The following is a 21,667-nucleotide window of genomic DNA, read 5'->3' on the forward strand; positions in this document are numbered from 1 at the left end:
ATTAGAAAGGATGGTAACAATATTATCATATAATGGATCGTGGAATATATCGAGAAGATAGGTTACCAATTGATTTTGTGAAATAGGTGCACTAGCAATAGCAAGTTGATTGGTGATATTCTTGAATGACTCAATATGAGTTGCCATAGGAGTTCCCACTTTGTAGGGATTTCATAAAAGATTGCAAAGATAAAGAATCTATGTGACAAATTTCTTCTCAAAAGTAGCAATGACATATTCCCATATAGCATGAGGAGAAGGAAGAACAAATACATCCAACATCAGAGAATCCTATAGAGAAGATAAAATATACTGATGATCTACTTTATCACGAGAACACCAATTAGCAGATTTAGATTTTCATTACTCAAAGAGAGGGCCCTCAGTCACAAGAGCATGATTCGCAGTTGCATCAAAAGGTTGGGATGGACAAACGAGGTCACCAAGAACAATATCATAAAGATTATCACCTTCGAGTATTAATAACATCTTCACTTTTCAGCCGGAAAGGCCTTGTCCTTGAAACAAAGGAATAGATCATTGGGTAGAGGGAAATCCGTTGATGATTATAGATGTTTCCATTTTGGGTCAAGAAAATACATGTGTTGGAGCTTGTGACAATGAACGAGAACACAATTGTCATTCAGACAATATAGAATTCAAGATACGCCTAAAAAAATAAGTCGTGCGATGAGAGTATGCTAGAAATAGCATACACACACAGAAAAGCACTATGAGCTTGTTGATCACGAAACCAAGATATTTTTGGAGAAAAGCACTACGAGTGTGCCGATCACGAAACCAAGACAAGAGTAGTCGTCATGGAAAGCATCACTTTTTGCTCTGAAGTCCTATCGGTGCATGTAATAGCTCAAAACGAAGAGCACGACGAGAGCTGTGATCTTGAAAAGAGATCTTTGGTCCCTTCGCCACCAATAATTTTCTCAAATTCGCACCAAAAGACCTAAAAAAAAACACATCAAGTTAGAGATGTTAAAATCGACATGAGAAAATAAGCGATGAGATATTGAGATAGCTATGTAAAATCAACAAGTAATACTTTGTGTCTTTCTTTATTAGAGTGAGCGTACAATAGCAAGATTGTTGTTGTTTGGATACCATGTTGAGAGAGAAGAAGAAGAGACGATAGACACACCAAATAGACTCCCAAAGACTGATTCATATTGATCATAAGATACACATATGTATGTGATACCTAGTTCAAGTTAGAGGGAGCTATATATAGCTTTAACACTATGGAGAGTAGTAGATGATTGATATGAAGTTAACTATACATTGGATCTAGTGGTATAAGTCAAATACCTTGCAGACTTAGTTCATCCAATCCATTATGTTTTTGAAGAGTAAGTACAACTAGTCACTGAATAAGGGCATGCAAACTTACCCTTTTCTCTAGCTTCGGCACAAGGGTACCCAACTTCTTCGAATTGAGAATGCTACCACCTTCTCCAAACGACGCGGTGGTTTGCTGAAGAAGGCGAACGATCTGTCTATTCTCTGCGACGCCGAGGTTGCTGTTATTATCTTCTCAAGCAGAGGAAAACTTTTTCAGTTTGCAAGCTCCAGGTATGCCGACTATCTGTGTTGCTTGCCGTCCTCGATGATTGTGAGACACAGCAATCAAAACTTCACTATGTAGTTCATGGCATTGCTTAACTGTCTAACCCGTGTGCTTATTCCTTGTGATTTATTGTTCGTCTACCTTCTTTAACTCAACCAGCCTGGTCGACGAATAAGCTGTAGTCTTTACGATTTGGGCTTTCATAGATTCAAGCTTTACCCTTTTCATTAAGCATACCGGACTTTCATGTATTTACTGAGATTGCCAGCGGGTCTAAAGTATGGGTTTCACACCAATACAAAGACGTTTCGCATTCTGTAGCAGTCCTCACAACAATATCTCTCGTGCGAGTATCAGTCTTTTGGAATATCCTAGCTATCCGCGTTATCATTGTATTTTGAGTCTTGGCTGCTGGCGGTTTCTTTTGGCATCAAGCACAGACAGTCTCCCGAATTTCATTAATCACTAATGAAGGTAAGTGTCATCATATTGTGGAACCGATATCGTTCGTTTAAGTTTTGTCTTGCTACCTCACAAGTATAAATTAAGACTCGTGAACTGAATGGCCTTTCTCAGTTAGAAAAATATTTTCTTACATTTTGCTATATGTAAAGAGTTGGAGAGTCGGACGAGCACTCAGACATCCTCTACGCAAATTATCAGGCTATCCTTCCAGGAGAACTTTGTGTCTACGCCATTCTGCATCTTCTGCAAGCTATAAGGGAAAGACAATTGTTTCGCTAGTAAAAATGCATGCAGCCATCTGCGCTCCAATTTCCTCAGAAGTTGGCAATATATCATGTAAGAATCACCACGAGTTACTATGCAAACCCCTACCTTATTTTATGATGCCCATCATTTTCTTCAACCATCCATGCCATCCATCCAAGTCCAACTCGCCGTCATCAACAACTGTCCCTTTTCTCTCAAAGAATTTTGAATTTGCTTAACGGAAGTACCATAACGCCAAGTCAGAGTCTTTTTGCTTTTATCTGATTTGTCATTACTATTTCGTCTGGGGATAAGGTCGAAGAAGTGTGCTCAGAAAATCTTGATGATGCGAATGCCATTCATGACACACTTTAGCTAGGAAGGCACGAGTATTTTCTAATAAACTGTAGGCTATTGACCAACGTCAATCCATTAGAGACTTTGAGAGCTTGTGTAGTGCCTCAAGATACCTCTTGATGAGAAAGGGCAGTGTCTCAGAGGGTAATCTAGCGTGGTTGGCATTAAACAAGCCATCAGGCGTGATGGCATCGGTGAGGCTAGGTCTCTGTGGTGACTCCTTGTGGAAGCGCATGCATTAGAAGAGTTCTCATCCAAACTAAATGCTAGCCCTTTATGGCCCTCCGATCTCTGCTTCGCTATTGAGTCTCTAGATGAATGATCAAGAAACCATGGTCTGGTTGTGTAGTCTCACAGCATCTCTCAACGCATTGTCTTCTCCCTAACCTGAGGGAAACCACAAGGAAATGCCAAACTCCCGAAAGCCGCAGGCAGTAGAGCAACTGGGACAAGACACAATAGTCCCATAGCCCATAGGATAGGTGGACAAGCCACATAGACGTCCATGATTGTCATGAGATCCACTCAGCATAGTGCACACAAGTAGTCATACAGGTCAACAAAAATGGTATGCCATCCAAGGAATTATCAACAGCAAATAGGCACAATATACATCCACAATTAGGAGCCTTTGTCAATAGGTTGGGTGCATGCTGTGTTAATAGGTCCGGGGCTTTAGTTGGCCTATTTGCCAAATCAAGTTAGTCTTTTGTTAGGTGCACAACAAGACAAAGCACCCATAGATGTGCGCACAGATGCATTTACTGAACTAAATAAAAAACTTACGGGTGCGTCTATTTGCGCATCTATTTTCACGTCTAGAGACCCGCGTCTAATTGCACGTCTATATATCAGACACACGCGCATATAGATGCACACTTAGACGCATAAATAGACGTGCCTATAAACGCGTTTATAGATGCAAATATAGACGCAAGTCAAACAGACAGACGCGTATATAAACGCATTTTTAAACGCACTGATAGACGTGCTTTATTTTTTTTTTTTTAAATTTACAGAATGCTGTGTATGTTGTGTATGCTATATAGTTACAACAATCCCATATCCACATTGTGTAATTCAATTCTTACAGCCAACCGCATTTTAATTACAATTCCAAATAAAACATTACAACTCCAAAATGCAATAAAATTGAAAGCTCAAAAAGTGCTTGTATATACATATAGCACGAAGCTAAGCCATGTCATGTGGCTTCAAGTACAAAAAATTAAGAGGAGTGTATATACAAGAGGCACAAAGCCAAGCCAGTGGCTTTAAGTACAAAAAAGAGTAGCTAGCACTACTTGTACGACTAATCTATGTTCTCCAAGTCCTCGCTCCCTTCCACGCTCCCTTCTGTGCTCCCTTCTGTGCCTCCTTCCTCCTCTTCCTCATTGTCTTGTGCGCGGGCCTGTAAACAAGGGATAACATATATCAATGTATGAAAAATCAAATCTTTACTTATAATTTTGGCGTTATTTAATTACTTTCAAATACCTGGGGGGCCGCTCCAATAGCTCGGGTATACTGCTCCTCAGTAATCAATCCGTCATCATAGAAGTGCCTCCATGTATCTCCTCTGCGATGGTGGCGGTGGTAGGCTGTCTCCACAGGAGTAGGGTATCTGCCCATGATCTCAAGCTGCATGACGACACACTTTGTGGAGGGATTAGTACAAAGAAACAACCTCCTAATAAACTACATAAGCAATATAATTTGAGATCGATACTTACAAATTGGGCCTCCCATGATTCAACACCCCTTGCTCCAAAATGCACGCTTCCATATTTCTCCATCTAGATCCTCCGTGCCTCCACGTGCTGCAGACTGGGGTCCTCCCTCGCTGACTTCATTGCCTTCTTCCACTCACGCTTGTGAGTGGTGCGGGGCGGGCCCCTTGGTGGTTGACCTGCCTCAAGCCTGGTAAGCTCCGCTAGTGCCTGCCTCTTCAGCGAAGATCTTTTATTGCCAAGTATCGTAACAATCTTTGACTTGGCCCATTTATCTGTGAACTGGCAATTGGGGGGGTTAGGATACCTAGAGCGAACAGTAGCGAGGGTCTCATCAGCCAACCTCTTTGGGTGGTCTTTGTAGTGGATAAAGCAATCTCTGTAATTATTAGTAATTACAGAGCGCATGAAGGCCATGATGTCCTTCCCCCGCGCATCCATCAAGATGCCTCCTGTCTGAGTGATGTCATAATAAATCGTACCATCACCCAGAGGCACGTCTAAATCATCTGAATCATCATCCTCCCCACCACCACATGGCCCAAAGCACTGTGCCATGCATCCCCCACCGCTCTCCCTGCTACTACACCTACTACCCTGTCGTGTCGAGCTTGTACGCTGGCCACTCATAGCTGGAGACTGCACGGGACTATGATGACCACTCGTAGCTAGAGAACCGAGTCTCGACAGCATAGGAGTATGTCGACGGCTCTGCGAGACAAAAGGACCTCCTGACGGCATGGGGGAAGGGGCATAAGACGGGATGGCAGAAGGGACATAAGACGGCATGGGGGAAGGGGCATAAGACGGTATGGGGGAAGGGGCATAAGAAGGGGCATAAGACGGCTATGCTAACTCTACTGGGGTGATCTCAGGCGGTGTGGGGTGGCTTGGAGTCTGTAGTGCCGACTCCTGGGGAGTGTTTAGAGTACCCGTCATATACCCGTATAACTCCGCAGGACTAGGAGGGTGCCCTAAAAGGTTATATAAGTCCTTCCAAATAGATTCCCGGGGATCAGGTGAGCTGGAAGCGCTTCTGGCCACATGTTGAACTGGAAAAAAGGAAAAAAATCTATTACTGATGAGCTGAGAAGAAAGGGGAAGGGAAGAGAGGCTTACTGTCAGAGCGCGTCTATAGACGCATCTGATTTACGCATCTATAGATGTGTCTAACAGAGCGTCTAATAGAGTGTCTAACAGAGCATCTAACAGAGCACCTATCGACACATCTATCAGTGTCTGCAAATAGGCTAGACGCGCATTTAGATGTGCCTATAGATGTGCTTTTAGACGCGCTCTGAGACGCGCCTATAGACGCGCTCCGACAGACGAGATTCCTAAAAAGTAGAAAAGGACATTTGTGCCTGACAGACAAACGTGACACTGATACCCAGATCATGCGCTTCTTGGATACGAGAAAGTACAAATCTAAAGAGAGCAAACTTCCAAATGAAAAAAGACTTACTTGGATAGAGGTATGGAAGGTTCTTCTTTCTTTTTTAAAGTTGCTTCTCCTCCTTGTTCGTCCTCCTCTCCTTTAAGCTTAGAAGTAAGTGTGGGTGCCTTCCTCTTAAGTGTAAGCTTGGAAGTAAGTATGGGAGCCTTCCTCTTAAGTGTCGAAACTATGGATCTGCTAATAAGGAAGGAAGCAAGCCGCACGAAGTATAAGTAATGTGAAGAAAAGCAAGCCGAGCAGCACGCTAAAAAGCAGGTTTAAAAGCCATGTCTATACTCGCATCTAATAGCGTGTCTATAGGTGCATCTAAATACACAGAGTAGACGCGCTTATAGATGCGCCTTTAGACGTGATTTTAGACGCGCTTCTAGATGCGCCACAGAGTTTAAATTAAACATTTGAAGAAGAGCAAATTTAGTGGGTTGTTTGTTTGTAGGATGTCTTCATCTTCAATAAGTAGCTCCAATGAGGATGAATCCCTCCGTATCCACCATCGCGAAATGTGGTTGGAGCAAAAAATCAAATGTCTGTGTGATCGATGTCGAGGAAACATGTATCGTGCACGCAAGATTACACTCAATCATATCTCAAAGTATGGAGAATGGGATGTGACCGTAAACAAGGTAAGGGTTTGTAAGTTAAGGTTGATTGAGATACCTATGGGTATTCATATGTTTGAGTTATGATCCCCTTTTAATTTGGCACAAGATGCTCCAAGTAAGTATTTTATGTGCATAATATCTTTTTCCTTTCAAATTTGTGAGTGAATAGCTATAAGCAACTAATCAACCACCTCCTCGCGGGTTCAGTTCATACTACCTACTAGCATTTCACATAGTGCATCGAAGGACGTGAAAGATTGTATTTACAAGATGGGCGAGCTTGTGGGGTATGTGAGCTCAAAGGAAATAGATCCCACCACACTTGAGAATGCTCGAGTTATGTTAGTGGAGGCGGTTTGTTTAGTGGAGGAGACATTTCCATGTTCTATTCTCACAAGCCAACTACATCTCATAGTGCATTTGGTGGATGAGATTGCTATATGTGGTACTATACATGCACGATCCTATATTTTAGCCTGCATCACTGATACCTCTCTTTGAGTACTCATGGAACCATTCGAGGACATATCCAACAAGTACCATGTGAACCTACAACTAGAGGAAGAATATGCAAGCACACACTGTTTGGGATATAGTGGAACTCCTGAAAGTGTGCTCTATAGTCTTCGATTGCAAGGAAAGAAGCATATTCTTGACCTTTGGGTGGATGGAAACTTGTATCCTTTAGACCCTGCCACCCAAAAGAGTCCTACTTTTCATATAGTGCATGATGTTGTTTGGTTTGTTGGCAATGGACATGCTGGATTGCTCGGTTATTGCAATCGATTGAACCATTCTTAGACATTGGCTATGCAAGCAAGCGAGGTGCAGAGAGTCCAAGCAAAAGATCTTGCACATTTGGGAAATATTACTATTGTGGCAATGCATAATAGTATGTAAGATCTCCAATTGCAAAACAAAGAACTCAGAGACAAAGCACATGCACTGGACTTGGAGTGACAAGAATTGGAAGAATCAATCCAAAAGCTTGCTCAAAGCAAACAAGATTTGGAAAGGTCTATCTATGGCCAAGTTCAACATGCTGTGGAGAAGGAATGAGAGAAGTCGATAAAACGAGTACAAAAGTTGAAGGGAACACCTTTGGGAATGGAAAGAAAAAGACAATTGCAATCTATGGATGCATTGTCAACCAATAGTGGTGCCCGAAAGAGGAGAATACGGGCTGCAAGGTTGATTCCCCAAATTTTATACTGCTGTCCTCTGCTCCGCCTTATGCTCCTGCAGATCAGCTAGGTACCCGCCTCTCTTCTTTTAGGGCACATCCTGCCCTAGGTCTCCCTCCCCCATGCTCTCCTCATTTGGGGGCTTACAGATGGGGAGGTGACCTTTCCAACAGGAGGGTGGTAAGGATTAAGTATTACCGAACTGGGGACAAAAGATCCGGGGGGGAGAGGGTGCACTCAAAAAACCCTAATTTAAAAGAAAAATCCTAAAGTGCTTTAAAAAAGACTATATGAAGCACTTCAAAACCCTAAAATCCCTCATTTCTATGGCACGAGTTAAACAAACTGCTAGACCCACTGGACACCGTTTAGATGCCACTCGCTCTCCTCCTCACAACTCCATGGCCTCGAAACACACTGCAAGCCCTAGTGGCTAGAGGGCAATGATCAGCAGGAATCTGAAGGCGGTTTTCATCACCAAGAGTCCCAACAACGCGAGTCCCCACCATCCGACTCTCATGGGGGATCCTAGGGATCTCAGCACCATGAGGAATCCCTGCACGAGGAAGGATCCAAGAGGGACAAAATAGTCCAATCCATCATGATAAACTACCCCTCCCTCCTCCGTGGGGTCCTGGCATGGAGCATCTAGACCAACAAGGGGACCAAGAAAGGCAAAGAGAGGAGATGGAGTGGCCAAGAGGGCAATGATCAGCAGGAATCTGAAGGCGGTTTTCATCACCAAGAGTCCCAACAATGCGAGTCCCCACCATCCGACTCTCATGGGGGATCCTAGGGATCTCAGCACCATGAGAAATCCCTGCACGAGGAAGGATCCAAGAGGGACAAAATAGTCCAATCCATCATGATAAACTACCCCTCCCTCCTCCGTGGGGTCCTGGCATGGAGCATCTAGACCAACAAGGGGACCAAGAAAGGCAAAGAGAGGAGATGGAGTGATTAAAGGGGCCACAACAAGAGGAAGTAGTTGGCGAACTCACAAATATAATGAACCTTGGCCCCAATCCTCCAACCAAGCAAACTGCACGGAAGAGCACCATCAACCCTCTGTGCCTCGATATTGTCACATATGAGGAGCCTCTAGTACGAGCTGAGCAAGAGCCTTAGAATGCTATCTCACATCCTCATCAAAAGGAAAAGGGACCAAGGACAAACAAGACCCCTATGCACGCAAGCCACCTGGAAGGACCCACTAGACATAGGAAGAGGAGTCTGAAGAGGAGGTTGCAAGGGAGGAGAGGCGAAAGAAGTTCAAAGCAGACAAGTGGCCATGGGGCCATGTTCAGAGGCCAGTGCAGGGTCCCCCAAAGATTAAGAGGCACCAAAAATTAGGTGTGAAGGCACTTCAAGAGATCCGGAAACTGTGGACAATCTCATTCCCCATGCACCCTTCCAGTGTGTTGTACATGAAATAGCACAACATTACAAGGATGATGTGTGTTTCACTTCAGGTGCTATGGGAGCAATTCAGGAGGCAATGGAGCAGATGACAGTAGGTCTTTTTGAAGACATGAACTTTTGTGCTATCCATGCCAAAAGAGTAACAGTGATGCACAAGGACCTTACACTCGCCAAGCGCATCCGGCTCCGATCCCTCCCTTAGGCCCTAGATGTTGTTTAGGTTCATTTGGTGAAACATGAATCATTTTGTAAATCGCTGCCCTTTGAGGCCAATGAATAAAAGATATTTTTATGTTCTATTACTATTCCCATGTTATTATACATGTTATGTTATGCTTTCCATCAGTTTATGCAAGTTTCGAAATGACCATTATTGCGTAAAAATGTATCTGATAGCATGCTTTTGAACAAAAGAGTGAATGAAAATATTAATGGCAACAACAATTAAAGTTACAAAATACAATGACAGTATAAAATAAATTTTGTAAAAGAATACAAAATGGGGCACTGTATAAAAAGTATATCTATATTTATATAAAATAAAAGTTGTATATAATAAGGCTTCCGAGCCTTTCTCTCTTCTCTAAAACACTGAGCATCGGATTTGATTTCCCAAATACACTCCTAGCTCTAAACCTAGGCGATAGAGAGTCAACACTATTGTCATTGCTGGCCAGGGACATCGCTACTGCCGTCAATGCCATACCTTGAAAATTGGTTCCAAAGGCATTGAGGGCAGCCATGCGGTTCAGCAAAATGACCTTGTCAGCATTGCGATTGATGTCAGCATGACCAATCACTCATGACAAGGCCTTGCACTTCAGGAGGTCATCAGTGCCATGTGGAGAAAAATTTTGTGGATAACCACAAAGCGCCCTTTTGCTTGGCTAAGGTAATGTGCCAGTGAGTGATCTCAACTGAAGCTATCGTGAACAAGGCATTCCAGAGATGAGAATAGGTCGACCTCAAATGCCTCCTGCAACAGTCCAACATTACATTAGAATTCCGTTAAAGCAAAATTATACCAAGAGAGAAAAAATTCAAAGCTCATAGTTTCTTACCACTATGGAGTCGTCATGCTCAATTCCTTCCTCTTTGTCAATGAGGATGAATCCAGAGGCCTCCTACTGTTTGGAGTGAGATGTGGAGGCTTCTTTTGGAACATTAGGTAGGTCGAAGTAGATTGATGTCTTAGCATCTTTGATTTTGGCCAGCGTTAAAGCAAGAACCTCTTCTATTGAATCATTTGCTCCCAAAAACCTAGGTTCTTGCATAGTCATGTCCACCTTGTATCGACATAGGACACCAAGTGCTTCATCCTCTCGGAGACCAAACATAACCTCGATGTCATGGAAAAAGAGATATTGTTCTCCATTGACAAGAAGGGGAGCAAGAAACCATATCACTATTGCGGGGTCAATAGAGGTGGTGCCCAAGGTGGATGGAATTTGAGTAGAGTTGGGTTCAGGAGGTCACTAGAGCACTTCTAGGGCCAATGTAGCTTCCCACTCCTCAGCTTCTTCATCTATGGGCTCTTCATTGTAGATGTTGGGCTCATCTACAGAAATAAGAGGATCGAAAAGGGAAGGGGCAGGGGCAGGGGCAGAGGTCTTGAGGTTGAGGCCTCCTCTTCCATTTGTTCCTCCTGGAGAAGGAAAATAAAGGTAATTTTCCAGGATAGGAAACTATTTCCTGTGTTTCCAACGACTCCGCATGCTAGGATGTCCACCTCCCTAAACCCTAGGGGTGTGAGCTGGGCTCGAAAGCAATCTAAACGCTTCACAAACCTGGGTTCTTGATTTAACAAGTACTTCAAATAATCAATTGGGACCCATCTTTTTGTAGACTCATCAAGTTGATATGCAAAACTCGTGATGTGGTCTTGCATGTACTTGATGAGGTCTTCAAAATCATCTGGGCTCCCAAGTAGGTGCCTAGGACATCTATGATTTTATCAAAGACTGGAAATAACTCCTCCTCTCTATCAACTAATGGAGTACGGGAGATGAAATCATGAAAGGCAGACCTAGCAGAATCCATGGTAGTTTGGTAGCTAGGAGAACTATGGCTATGATAGTGAAACTTTGAAACTAAAGTAACTTTATAACCTATATATATCCAAATGTTCTAAATATAAATAATAAAAAGAATTATAATTTTTTGGGGAAAAACTTGACATTGACATGAAACAAAACCATTCAAAACATCAAAATGAATTACACCACTATTAATTTAAAAATGTCAAAATCCACAATTGCTCCACCCCACATCGTTTACAACCTTCAATATTGCAGGAGGGATAAAAATGGCACTATGCATGCTCTTCTCTGCGCTTTCCTATCTTTTCACCATTTAAGGTAAAGTGAAAGGACCCAAATATGCCATCCTCCAATAGGTGTTCCCGCATGCCCCTGAGAGTCCACTATGATGTGACAATCACATTCTTGACATCTCCTAAATGAGAACCAATACATAAACTTACCCCTGTATTATGATCATTGTTAGAGTCAAGGGGGAGCCAATTGCCACCTATTTTCTTCTAGCGCCTATATTGGAAAGCATAATATAACATTTGGCGCGAGATGTGGTACCACATTGTCCTAACATACATGGCATTGAAACAGATCACCCTTTTATTCACTTGACCTGCTTCCCCAATTCACCCCAAGCAATTCCTTAAGGGCATTCTCATGTAGGCACTTGCATGACCACATGGCTTTTGTTCTGTGCATCTGGATATTCTGAAAACAAGCAACAAAAATGTGCAGAGGCATAAACAAAGACAACCTTACCCATTTAGAGCCAAATGCAGACTTCATTGCCATGCCCACATCCTTTGCAATCTTTTCCTTGTATGATTGCACTCTTCTTGTGTCTACCATGTGCAATCCATGTCTTCAAGTTGTGGTGTTGCAATGCATTGAAGATGGCCATAGCCTGATGCCATCCTTGGAGTAATGCACTTGGCATTATACCAATAGATATTTCTATGTTTCAAAGCAGAGGACTTCTCTCCAATATGCATTTGCCTTCCTAAATCCTCATGAATGGCAGTAAACTTACCTAAGAAGCACTCGACTGGTTCCCACTCCTCAAATTCTAAAGGAAACACATCTGGTATGCATAAGTGCTATTTCAAAATGCAATTTCAAACTGACTCATTACACTAGTGCTATTTCAAAATACAATTTCAAACTGACTCATTACACTTTGAAATCTTACACAAAATGCAGACTTACAATGCGATGGCATTGTCGATTGGTTGCTTGATGGAGGAAGGTGCTTGTCCTTCATTATGTAGATGTATTGCACCTTTGCCAGCCATCCTTTCTTCCCAAGCTTGAACTTCATGATGCGGCCCTTCCATTCATGCAAAAGATAACCTCTTTTGCTCTTGGGAAGCTTATGTGGACCCTTGGTAGATCCTCTCATGACTATTCAATCATTCAAGCTGTAAGAGCAAGGCACCCATTCACCCAGTACATTTTTTCTCCTGTGGGACATAGAGTACATGTATCATCTCCTCACCATGCTTGTATAGAGGTCACAACAGTAATAGTGGACTAGAAAGTGCAGCTTGGAGGGAGAGAGTAGCTCTGATAGAGGGAGAGAGAGGGAGAAGGTATAGAGGGTGCAACTGAAGATTGAGAGAAGCTCCAAGAGTGCTGTATCTAGGAATGGAGGGAGAAAGAGCAGAGGGGGATGAGCAGCTACTCCAAGAGGTGTTATATCTAGGAATGGAGGGAGAAAGAGCATAGGGGGATGAGCAGCCACTACACGAGGTACTGTAGCTAGGAATGGAGGGAGAAAGAGAAGAGGGGGATGAGCAACTGCTATTGTAGGAGGTGATATAGCTAGGAATGGAGAGAGAATGAGCAACTCCTACAGGAGGTGCTGGAGAGGGAGAAAGACAATGGACCAGAGCAGGAGAGGGCAGGGAAGTTGCCAAATGAGTTCCCATGTTTGAAAAATGGAGGGAGAATGGAGCTGGACCAGAGAAGAGGAGGGGGTAGGCTTGTAACAAGCTGAGAGGGGGGGAAAATTCAACGAGAAGGGCCCACCGCCTTTTGAATGACTTGTAGATTTGTTTGGAGGAGGTGCATATGGAAGAAGGGTCAAGCATGGGTTGAGGGGGGGGGGATGGAAGAAGGGTCAAGCATGGGTTGAGGGGGGGGGGATGGTTTGAGTGGTCCCCGTAAGAGGAGTAGCCCATAGGGGCTGTTTACAGGTCTGCCCACCTGTGACGTTTAAAGGTCACTGTGCCTTTACCTCGGTTATGTACAACACTCAAACACATATATAAATGAATGAAAAAGAAGATTAGGGTGGTTCTGCACCCACCAAAACTTGTGTGGCTCACTATCTCTCTCTCTCTCTCTCTCTCCTTCTTCCATTCTTACTTCCATTGAGAGCACTCTCAACTGGTATCAGAGCCCGGGTGATCTAGCTGAGCATGCGTGAATGCTTGAAGCTCAGTAGCTCTGTGGAAGGAAGGAGAAGCTCTATGGGAAGCTTTGTGGGTGACTTTACTTGCATCCGAATGTGCAGAGACCTTGGAAGAACCTTTGGAAAAGTTACTTTGGTTTTGCGAAGTGGTTTTGAGAGCCTGTTAAGTGTTTTCAAAGAAAAAGTGGTTTTTTGAGCTTTTCCCTGTTCTGTTCGATGACAGAGACTCCGTATTGACTTGTAAAGGCAACTATTGCTTGCTTTTGGTATCCACTTCACTTCAAGAGGTTGGAAACACCTTCATTCTTGAATCTAGGATCATTTCATTGGATTTCTGACTCACTGTGTCAGTTTCTGCGTTTTTTGCCCGGGTGTTGGAACTCAAGTTTGGAGCATCCATTTGTAGATATGTCAACTCCGGTGGACTCAAGAGGTCCTAAAACTTCTATGTTGCTCATCGTTCGCACTCCGGTGCAGTTTACAAATAGCTCTGTTTCCAAAAACGTTTTTGAGTCCGTGTGTTGGACCCAGTGATTGAGACCACGGTTTCCAAAACCATTTGTCCCATTGCATTCCGGACGCCCAAAAACCCCTACCTGTCAGTTCTTGCATGATTCGGTGGAGGATTTTCAGAGTTATAGATCTCTGTATATTCGATTTCATCTCTCTGTTATGCATTTTTTCATTCTAAGGTTTTGAAACCTTAGATTCATGCCACATGGCAGTGGATAAGTGTTGACTCCCATTTCTCACTCATCGGTTGGGATTTCAGAGTTCTGGCAGAAGAGAGATATTTGCAGATTTTCTTGCTGAGTATGATTATGCAATGGCGCCTATGTTTTGAGGCATCTCAGGTTCTATTTTCAGTAGCGGTCATTATCGTGGGACTATGATTTCTTGAGCATACCTTGTGCAGATCACTCTGGTTGCAGTTTGAGCAGTGTGTGTTCATTTGTGGTATGCATTGAGTTGCAGTGGATGATTTATAGGCCATTTGGATGCATTACGGTCCTTATTGGATGCGCTGATAGGCCCAAATTGTCTTGTGGGATGCTATTTTTTATGGACGCTTTGCACATGGATGCTATTTTATGCTGAGGGACAGCTTTGACACATTGCAGGTGATGCACTGATAATGCTATGCTCTCTTGGATGAGATATTATTGATGCATATGCCAGTGGACGGTGTTTATGCTTGAGTCATTTGGCACTTATTGGCATTTTCTTTTGGGCCAGATTTGCTCATATGGATGCATAGTATATATGAGTCAGATGCATCTTTTGATGCTTTGAGCTTTGAGTTTTGGTGATATTTCACTCTATTGTGGCATACACATTTGGGTGCACCTGGTATTTGGTGTGATTCTCTCTTGCAAGCACTAGCATTTGGGATTTTGTTTCATTTGCATCATGGCATCCTCTTCCATGTCTGAAAAGGAGTTTTTCAGCATTAAAAAGTTTGATGGGACAAACTTTCCTTTGTGGAAAGAACAAATAAGGGATGTGCTTATTCAAAAGAAGCAGATTAAACCCTTGGCAAGGATTGAAGCTAAGCCTGCAAATATGTCTGAGGATGATTGGAATGAGTTGGATGCATTAGCAAAGTCTACTATTAGACTTCATCTTGTAGAGTCAGTTTATTTCACAGTAGTAAATGAGCAGACTACGAAAGATTTGTGGAAGAAACTGTGTGCCACTTATGAGAAGGAAACTGCCTCTAATAAAGTTTACCTCATGAAGAGGTTGTTTGAGCTGCAGATGAAGGAAGGGGTCTCCATTGCTTCTCACTTGAATGAATTCAATATTATTTTCAGCCAGCTTCCGGCTCAGAAGATGAATTTCGATGTGGAGACTAAGGCAATATTTCGCTTATGTTCATTACCATCCTCATGGGATACCTTACGTATAGCTGTCAGTAACTCTACACCTGGTGGAGTATTGAAATTTGATGATGCTGTGGATAGCTTGTTGGCCGAGGAGATTAGACGGAAGTCTATGGATGGCAACAAGCAGCAGCCTTAAATGTGCAAAGGGGCAGATCACAGTTCAAGGGGAAGTCCCAAGAAAGAGGGAAGTCTCGTAGCAAATCTAGGGCACAGAACATTGAGTGTTACCATTGTGGCAAGAAGGGCCATATGAAAAAGGATTGCTACAAGCTGAAAAGAGAGCAAAAGGATAAGAAAAAAAATGCAAATTGGGGTGCAAATCAAAAGGAAGAGAGTCCAAGGGAGGACAAAGGAAAAGTGAAGATCGAGGAGATCAATGCAGTCACACATGATAGTGACAATGACGTTCTCTTCATGTCCAGTTTATCTGCAAAGTTGCTTACCACTTCAGATGATGCATATTCCCAAGATTGGATTTCGGATGCTGGTGCTTCATTCTATGTTACTCCCCATAGGGAATGGTTCTCCACTTATGCAAGTGGAAAGACAGGTTGTGTGCATCTTGGAAATGACTATGCATGTGACATAGTGGGAGCACGTGACATAAAGTTTTCTTTTGCAAATGGGTCTGCATTTGTTTTGAAACATGTGAGACATGTGCCTAAGTTGACCAAGAGTCTTATTTCAGTGGGTCAGCTAGATGATGCTGGTTTTCACACCACTTTTGGCTTTCAGAGTTGGAGAATTCAGAAGGGCTCTATGCTTTTGGCCAAGGGTGCCAAGTGTGGGACTTTGTATCCCTTACATGTATCAGGGGTATTTGATCATGTTGTTGCAATAACCGAGCAGCCAAGCACTTCTTTGTGGCATTACAGGTTGGGGCACATGAGCCATAATGGAATGAAACTCTTATGCCGTTTGAGTTATGTACCGCATTTGAGTTTCTCTGATTTTGAATTTTGTGAGGACTGTCTCTATGGGAAGCATACTAAATCAGCCCATAAAAGAAGGGGAAAGAAAGAGTTTGAAAAGCTTGATTTGGTGCATTCAGATCTATGTGGTCCCATGCCTACACGGTCATTAGGCGGGGTTGAATACTATGACATTCATTGATGATGCAACTAGGAAAGTGTGGGCTTATGCTATAGCTCAGAAGAGTGATGTGTTCTAGGTATTTCAGAATGGTTGGCCTTGGTTGAGAATTAGTCAGGTAGAACGCTTAAATGCCTACGGACTGACAATGGTGGAGAGTATCTCTCTCATGACTTTCAATATTTCTACGATACACATGGGATTAAGAGGGAGCTCACATCCCCTCATACTCCAGAGCAAAATCTAGTTGCAGAAAAGATGAACCATACCATTCAAGAAAGGTTGCAATGCATGCTTTCCAATGCAAGTCTTTCTGGTGGTTTTTGGGCTGAGGCAATGAAGACTGCAGTGCATGTGATCAATAGATCACCTAGTAAGAGTTTGGATGGTGGTATTCTTGAAGAGGCATGGAGTGGCAAGAAGCCCTCTTACTCTCATTTGCATATATTTGGGTGTGAGGCATATGCACATGTGCCAAAAGAGCTTCGAAAGAAGCTAGATCCTAAGTCCAGGGAATGCATCTTTTTGGGTTATGGTGAAAGTGGAGAGATGGGCTATCGTCTCTGGGATCCAGAAGCAAAGAAGATCATACGCAGCCATGATGTAGTCTTGAATGAGAAGAAGATGCATAAGGCACCCATGAGGGATGTGGAAATGAGGAGAATCACTTTCCAGGATGTGAATCCACCTGCATATGTTGATAGACAGTAAACTGTCCATGCACCAAATGTGCAAGAAATGGTACCACCAAGTACTCCCACAGGTATACAATCAAGGGTAGATGATGGATCATCTATTGGTGGAAATGATGAGCCAAATGTGGCTGACATGCAGGTGGGACAGCAAGCTGAAATGCCCTTGAGAAGATCTTCTAAAGTGTCTAGACCGCCTGATAAGTTTGTTCTAGGGGTAGACCATGTGATGCTTACTGATTGCAGGGAGCCTTCTTGCTACAGAGAGGCTATGATGCGGGAGGATCAATGCAAGTGGGAGTATGCTATGCAATCAGAGATGAGTTCACTTATGAAGAATAAGACTTGGGACTTGGTTTCTTTGCCACATGGAAAGAAAGCATTGCCATGTAAATGGGTCTACAAAATGAAGGTCAAAGGTGATGATGTGCCTAGGTACAAGGCCCGTTTGGTCGCTAAAGGGCTCAAGCAAGAGAAGGGTGTGGACTTTGATGAGATATTCTCTCCGGTTGTGAACATGACCACACTTAGATGCATGCTTGGACTAGTGGCATTAGAGGATATGGAGCTTATGCAGATGGATGTCAAGACAGCTTTCTTGCATGGGGATTTGCATGAGGAAATTTACATGGTGCAGCTGGAAGGCTTTGAAGAAAAGGGCAAAGAGCATTTAGTTTGCAAGCTGAAAAAGAGTCTCTATGGTCTTAAGCAAGCGCCTAGAGAATGGTATCAGAAGTTTGATGCTTTCATTCGGTCCCAGGGTTTTAGAAGGAGTGAAATTGATCACTGCCTCTACACTAAAAGGGCTAAGGATAATAGCCTAATAATCTTGGCACTATATGTGGATGATATGCTATTGGCTAGCAAGAATACTTATGAGCTAGATGCATTAAAGGCGAAGTTGCATGAGGCCTTTGATATGAAGGATTTGGGATTTGCAGGTCATATTCTTGGTATGCGCATCACGCGTGATCGGAGTAGGAAACTCCTTTGGCTTTCACAAAAAGAGTATGTTACAAAAGTATTGCAACGTTTCAATATGGAGGGGGGGAAGGCAGTGAGTACTCCATTGCCTCCATATGTGAAACTGAGTCATAGTGATAGTCTCAAATCAGATGAGGAGAGGGCCATGATGGCCAAGGTTCCTTATGCATCATTAGTTGGGAGTCTTATGTATGCTATGATAGCTACTAGACTAGACATTGCATTTGCAGTGGGAGTTGTTAGCCGGTATATGGCTAATCCAGGAAAGAGGAATTGGGAGGTAGTTAAGTGCATCATGAGGTACATGACGGGTACCAAGGAGATGTGCATCTGGCTTTGGTAGAGGAGACATGCATGTACTTGGGTACATAGATTCAGACTATGCAAGGCATGTGGACAGTAGGAGATCCACTTCTAGTTATGTGTTCACCTTTGCAGGTGGTGCAGTGTCGTGGATGTCTCACACACAGAAGTGCGTTGCTTTGTCTACCACAGAGGCTGAGTATGTTGCAGCCACAGAGGGTTACAAGGAGGCTACATGGCTTGATCGGCTAGTGGGAGATTTGGGGATTCATACAAGTGTACCTACATTGCATAGTGATTCCATGAGTGCTATTTAGCTAGCACGAAATCCGGTCTTTCATGCAAAGACCAAACACATTGAGGTCAGGTACCATTTCATCAGGGAGGTACTTGAGGACAAGCGCATAGAGCTTGTCAAGGTTTATACAGATGATAACCCTGTAGATATGCTGATGAAGAGTCTACCTAGTCAGCGGTTTGAGTATTGTCATGTATTGATGGGCATTGGATAGTATGCTCACTAGTTGTTCTCCCTTAAAGGCACATTGTCCTTTAAGTGGGAGGTTGTGGGGGTTAAAGGTCACTTTGCCTTCACCCCGGTTATGTACAATACTCAAACACATATATAAATGAATGAAAAAGAAGATTAGGGTGGTTCTGCACCAACCAAAACTTGTGTGGCTCTCTGTCTCTGTCTCTCTCTCTCTCTCCTTCTTCCATTCTTGCTTCCGTTGAGAGCACTCTCACCACCCTCCACCTCAACATGGCATTGCCCAAGAAAAAGGAGCACTCCCATTGGTACACCTCAAATACCTCACTAATCCCTTGAAATCAAGAAACACTAATTCGAGGCCCTTTGGGTACCCCAATTCTCCCCTAATTGGTCATGATTGAGGAAAAAGGCACATGTCAGTTTAATTGAGATGACAAAGTGGTGCCCATATCCATAGTCAAACCCATATTTAAAGAACCAAATTGCACTAGCTAGTCTACTAGCCACAATGCAGACAATGACATAATTGCAAACATAAATGATTGATTCTGCTCTCATGATGGTCCCATGCATATTGAGAAGGTAAAGGAGAGAAGGATTGTGAAACTAGGGAGTGCAATCAAGAGGCTCGAGAAGAAAGTATGGGTAGGATGGAGCATTGATCCTATCTTTACTCTTATCTAGATTAGCAAAGCCCACCTGACTAGCTCCCCACCCCACAAAGTCTTGATTTTTAAGAAAGCTCAATTTCAATATTTATGATGGGAAAACAAATATGTTTGTACGCTTTCCCGAGTTAAACATTTTTCCCCCCCATTATGCAAACATAGAACATACTCTCTTCCATGTGATGATAGAAGACTATCTTCACATGTAGTTGAAAATCAAGTAGGATGGGACCTCACCCCATGGGAATCGCAAGGCCAATAGCACTCTTCATAGGAAATCAATAGTAGAGTGGTAAGTATGAGGGTTTTCTCAATGCACAGGAGAATAAAGGCATTACAAGTAGCATATTTGTTATTAGTGCCATGAGCTAGGCAATGATAAGCATTGTTGTCACCATTTGTATTCCCTAGTTAATGGAACCATCACAACTTTCCTTCCATCAAGACTTGTAGTCTCAACTGTTTCACACATGGAAAATTGCAAAATGAGACTCTAAGAGAACTAACCAGAGAAATTCTAAATAGGTAGCAAGGGATTAAGATACTTTTTATTGGTTATGGGAATTTTAGAGACTTGTTTTATGATTATATAGCCTATATCACCATGAAAGAATCAATCAAGGTACTCGAGCTTTAAGTGCACCTAGCCATGCTCATCAACCATTAAAAACCAAGCAAGTAGAAGAGGTTTTTGAAATACACATCCGTGAAATTAGAGAGAAGTAAACCTTCTTCGTCAGCAAGTCAAGTGCAACAAATGTTATCTCAAGGTGCATCATGGCGTGTCAACCATAGGTCCATAGTCAACTAGCATGCTTGTACCATTACGATGCAAGATGTAGAAAAAAATCTCATGAGCTTTGGATAGTACTTAAGATGACACAAGAAAAGCTACTAGCTAGCCTCTTTTGATTACCCAACATGATCCTTTGTGCTATGTGTTGAGAGAGAAGAAGAAGAGATGATAGACACACCAAATAGACTCCCAAATACTGATTCATATTGATCACAAGGTACACATATATAGGTGAGACCTAGTTCATGTTGAGAGAGAAGAAGAAGAGATGATAGACGCACCAAATTGACTCCCAAAGACTGATTCATATTGATCACAAGTTACACATAAATAGGTGAGACCCAATTCAAGTTAAAGCGAGAGATATATATCTCTAACACCCCCCCACTCATAACTACGGATGGAAAAACCATTGGGGAGCACAAGGAAAAAAACCAAACTCCTATATACAAGTATAGAAATTGATCATAGAGTTGAAGTGATGCATTTTTATAATTATTTACAAGTATGTGATGTTGATCATAAATTTCCAGCACTGCAAATGTGCATATATATACAAATGTTGAAAGTCCTTTAGTGAGAATGTCCGCAAGCATCTGAGACACAATATCTTAGAGAAGTACTAGATGTGGGAGGATGTCCAATGTCTATAAGAAATTGGTGCAACCAAACCAGTTTTGGAGCTACTAGAGAGGCCATTACATACTCAGATTTTGTGCCCAAGAGACCAAGCAACCATTGATAAAGAAACAATTACCACTTCTAGATCGCATAGAGCAGTGAGAGCTTGCCGAGTTTGCATCTGTATATGCCAAAAGATGAAGAGACATCACAAAAGATGATTCTAGGTGACGTCGATAAACTAATCCAAAGTTGAAAGTGCCTTTCAAATACTTTAGAACATGTTTTGCTGCAAACCAATGTTGTGTTGAGGGAGCAACCAGATATTGACCAAGAAAATTGGTGGTAAAAAGAATATCTGGTCTAGGGTTCAATCTGACAAACTTTAGGCAACCAACAAGATTGGCATAGGGTTGATGTTAAGCCACAACATCATGAGTCGATCGAGTATTTTTGCTAGAGCTCACAAGAGAACTAGGACTGTTCGTAGAGTGAGCATTCATCAAACCAAACTTTTGAACTGTATCTTGAATGAAATTCTTTTGTCAAAGTAGTAGAATTCCCTTGTGATGGCATCGGGTTTCATATAGTTTCTCAAGTTGCACCAACTGGGCCTCTACATGTTCATCTTCTGTCATGCTC

The 21,667-nt window shown here is 42.7% G+C and overlaps 1 protein-coding gene across 1 annotated transcript in view; it reads left to right on the forward strand.

Moving 5' to 3' along the window:
- Positions 1-1,467: 1,467 nt before the first annotated feature.
- LOC147892183 (MADS-box protein J2-like) overlaps positions 1,468-21,667 on the forward strand; it is a 72,997-nt gene continuing 52,797 nt past the window's right edge. Inside the window, exon 1 of the mRNA XM_087388226.1 lies at positions 1,468-1,587. The gene's annotated coding sequence lies outside the window, so the exon portion shown is untranslated. The remainder of the gene's footprint in view (positions 1,588-21,667) is intronic.

This window comes from Dipteris shenzhenensis, chromosome 17 (genome assembly GCF_047967505.1).
Source record: "Dipteris shenzhenensis isolate YYH24624 ecotype China chromosome 17, Dip_SZ_1.0, whole genome shotgun sequence".
In the NCBI taxonomy this organism is placed as follows: Eukaryota; Viridiplantae; Streptophyta; class Polypodiopsida; order Gleicheniales; family Dipteridaceae; genus Dipteris; species Dipteris shenzhenensis.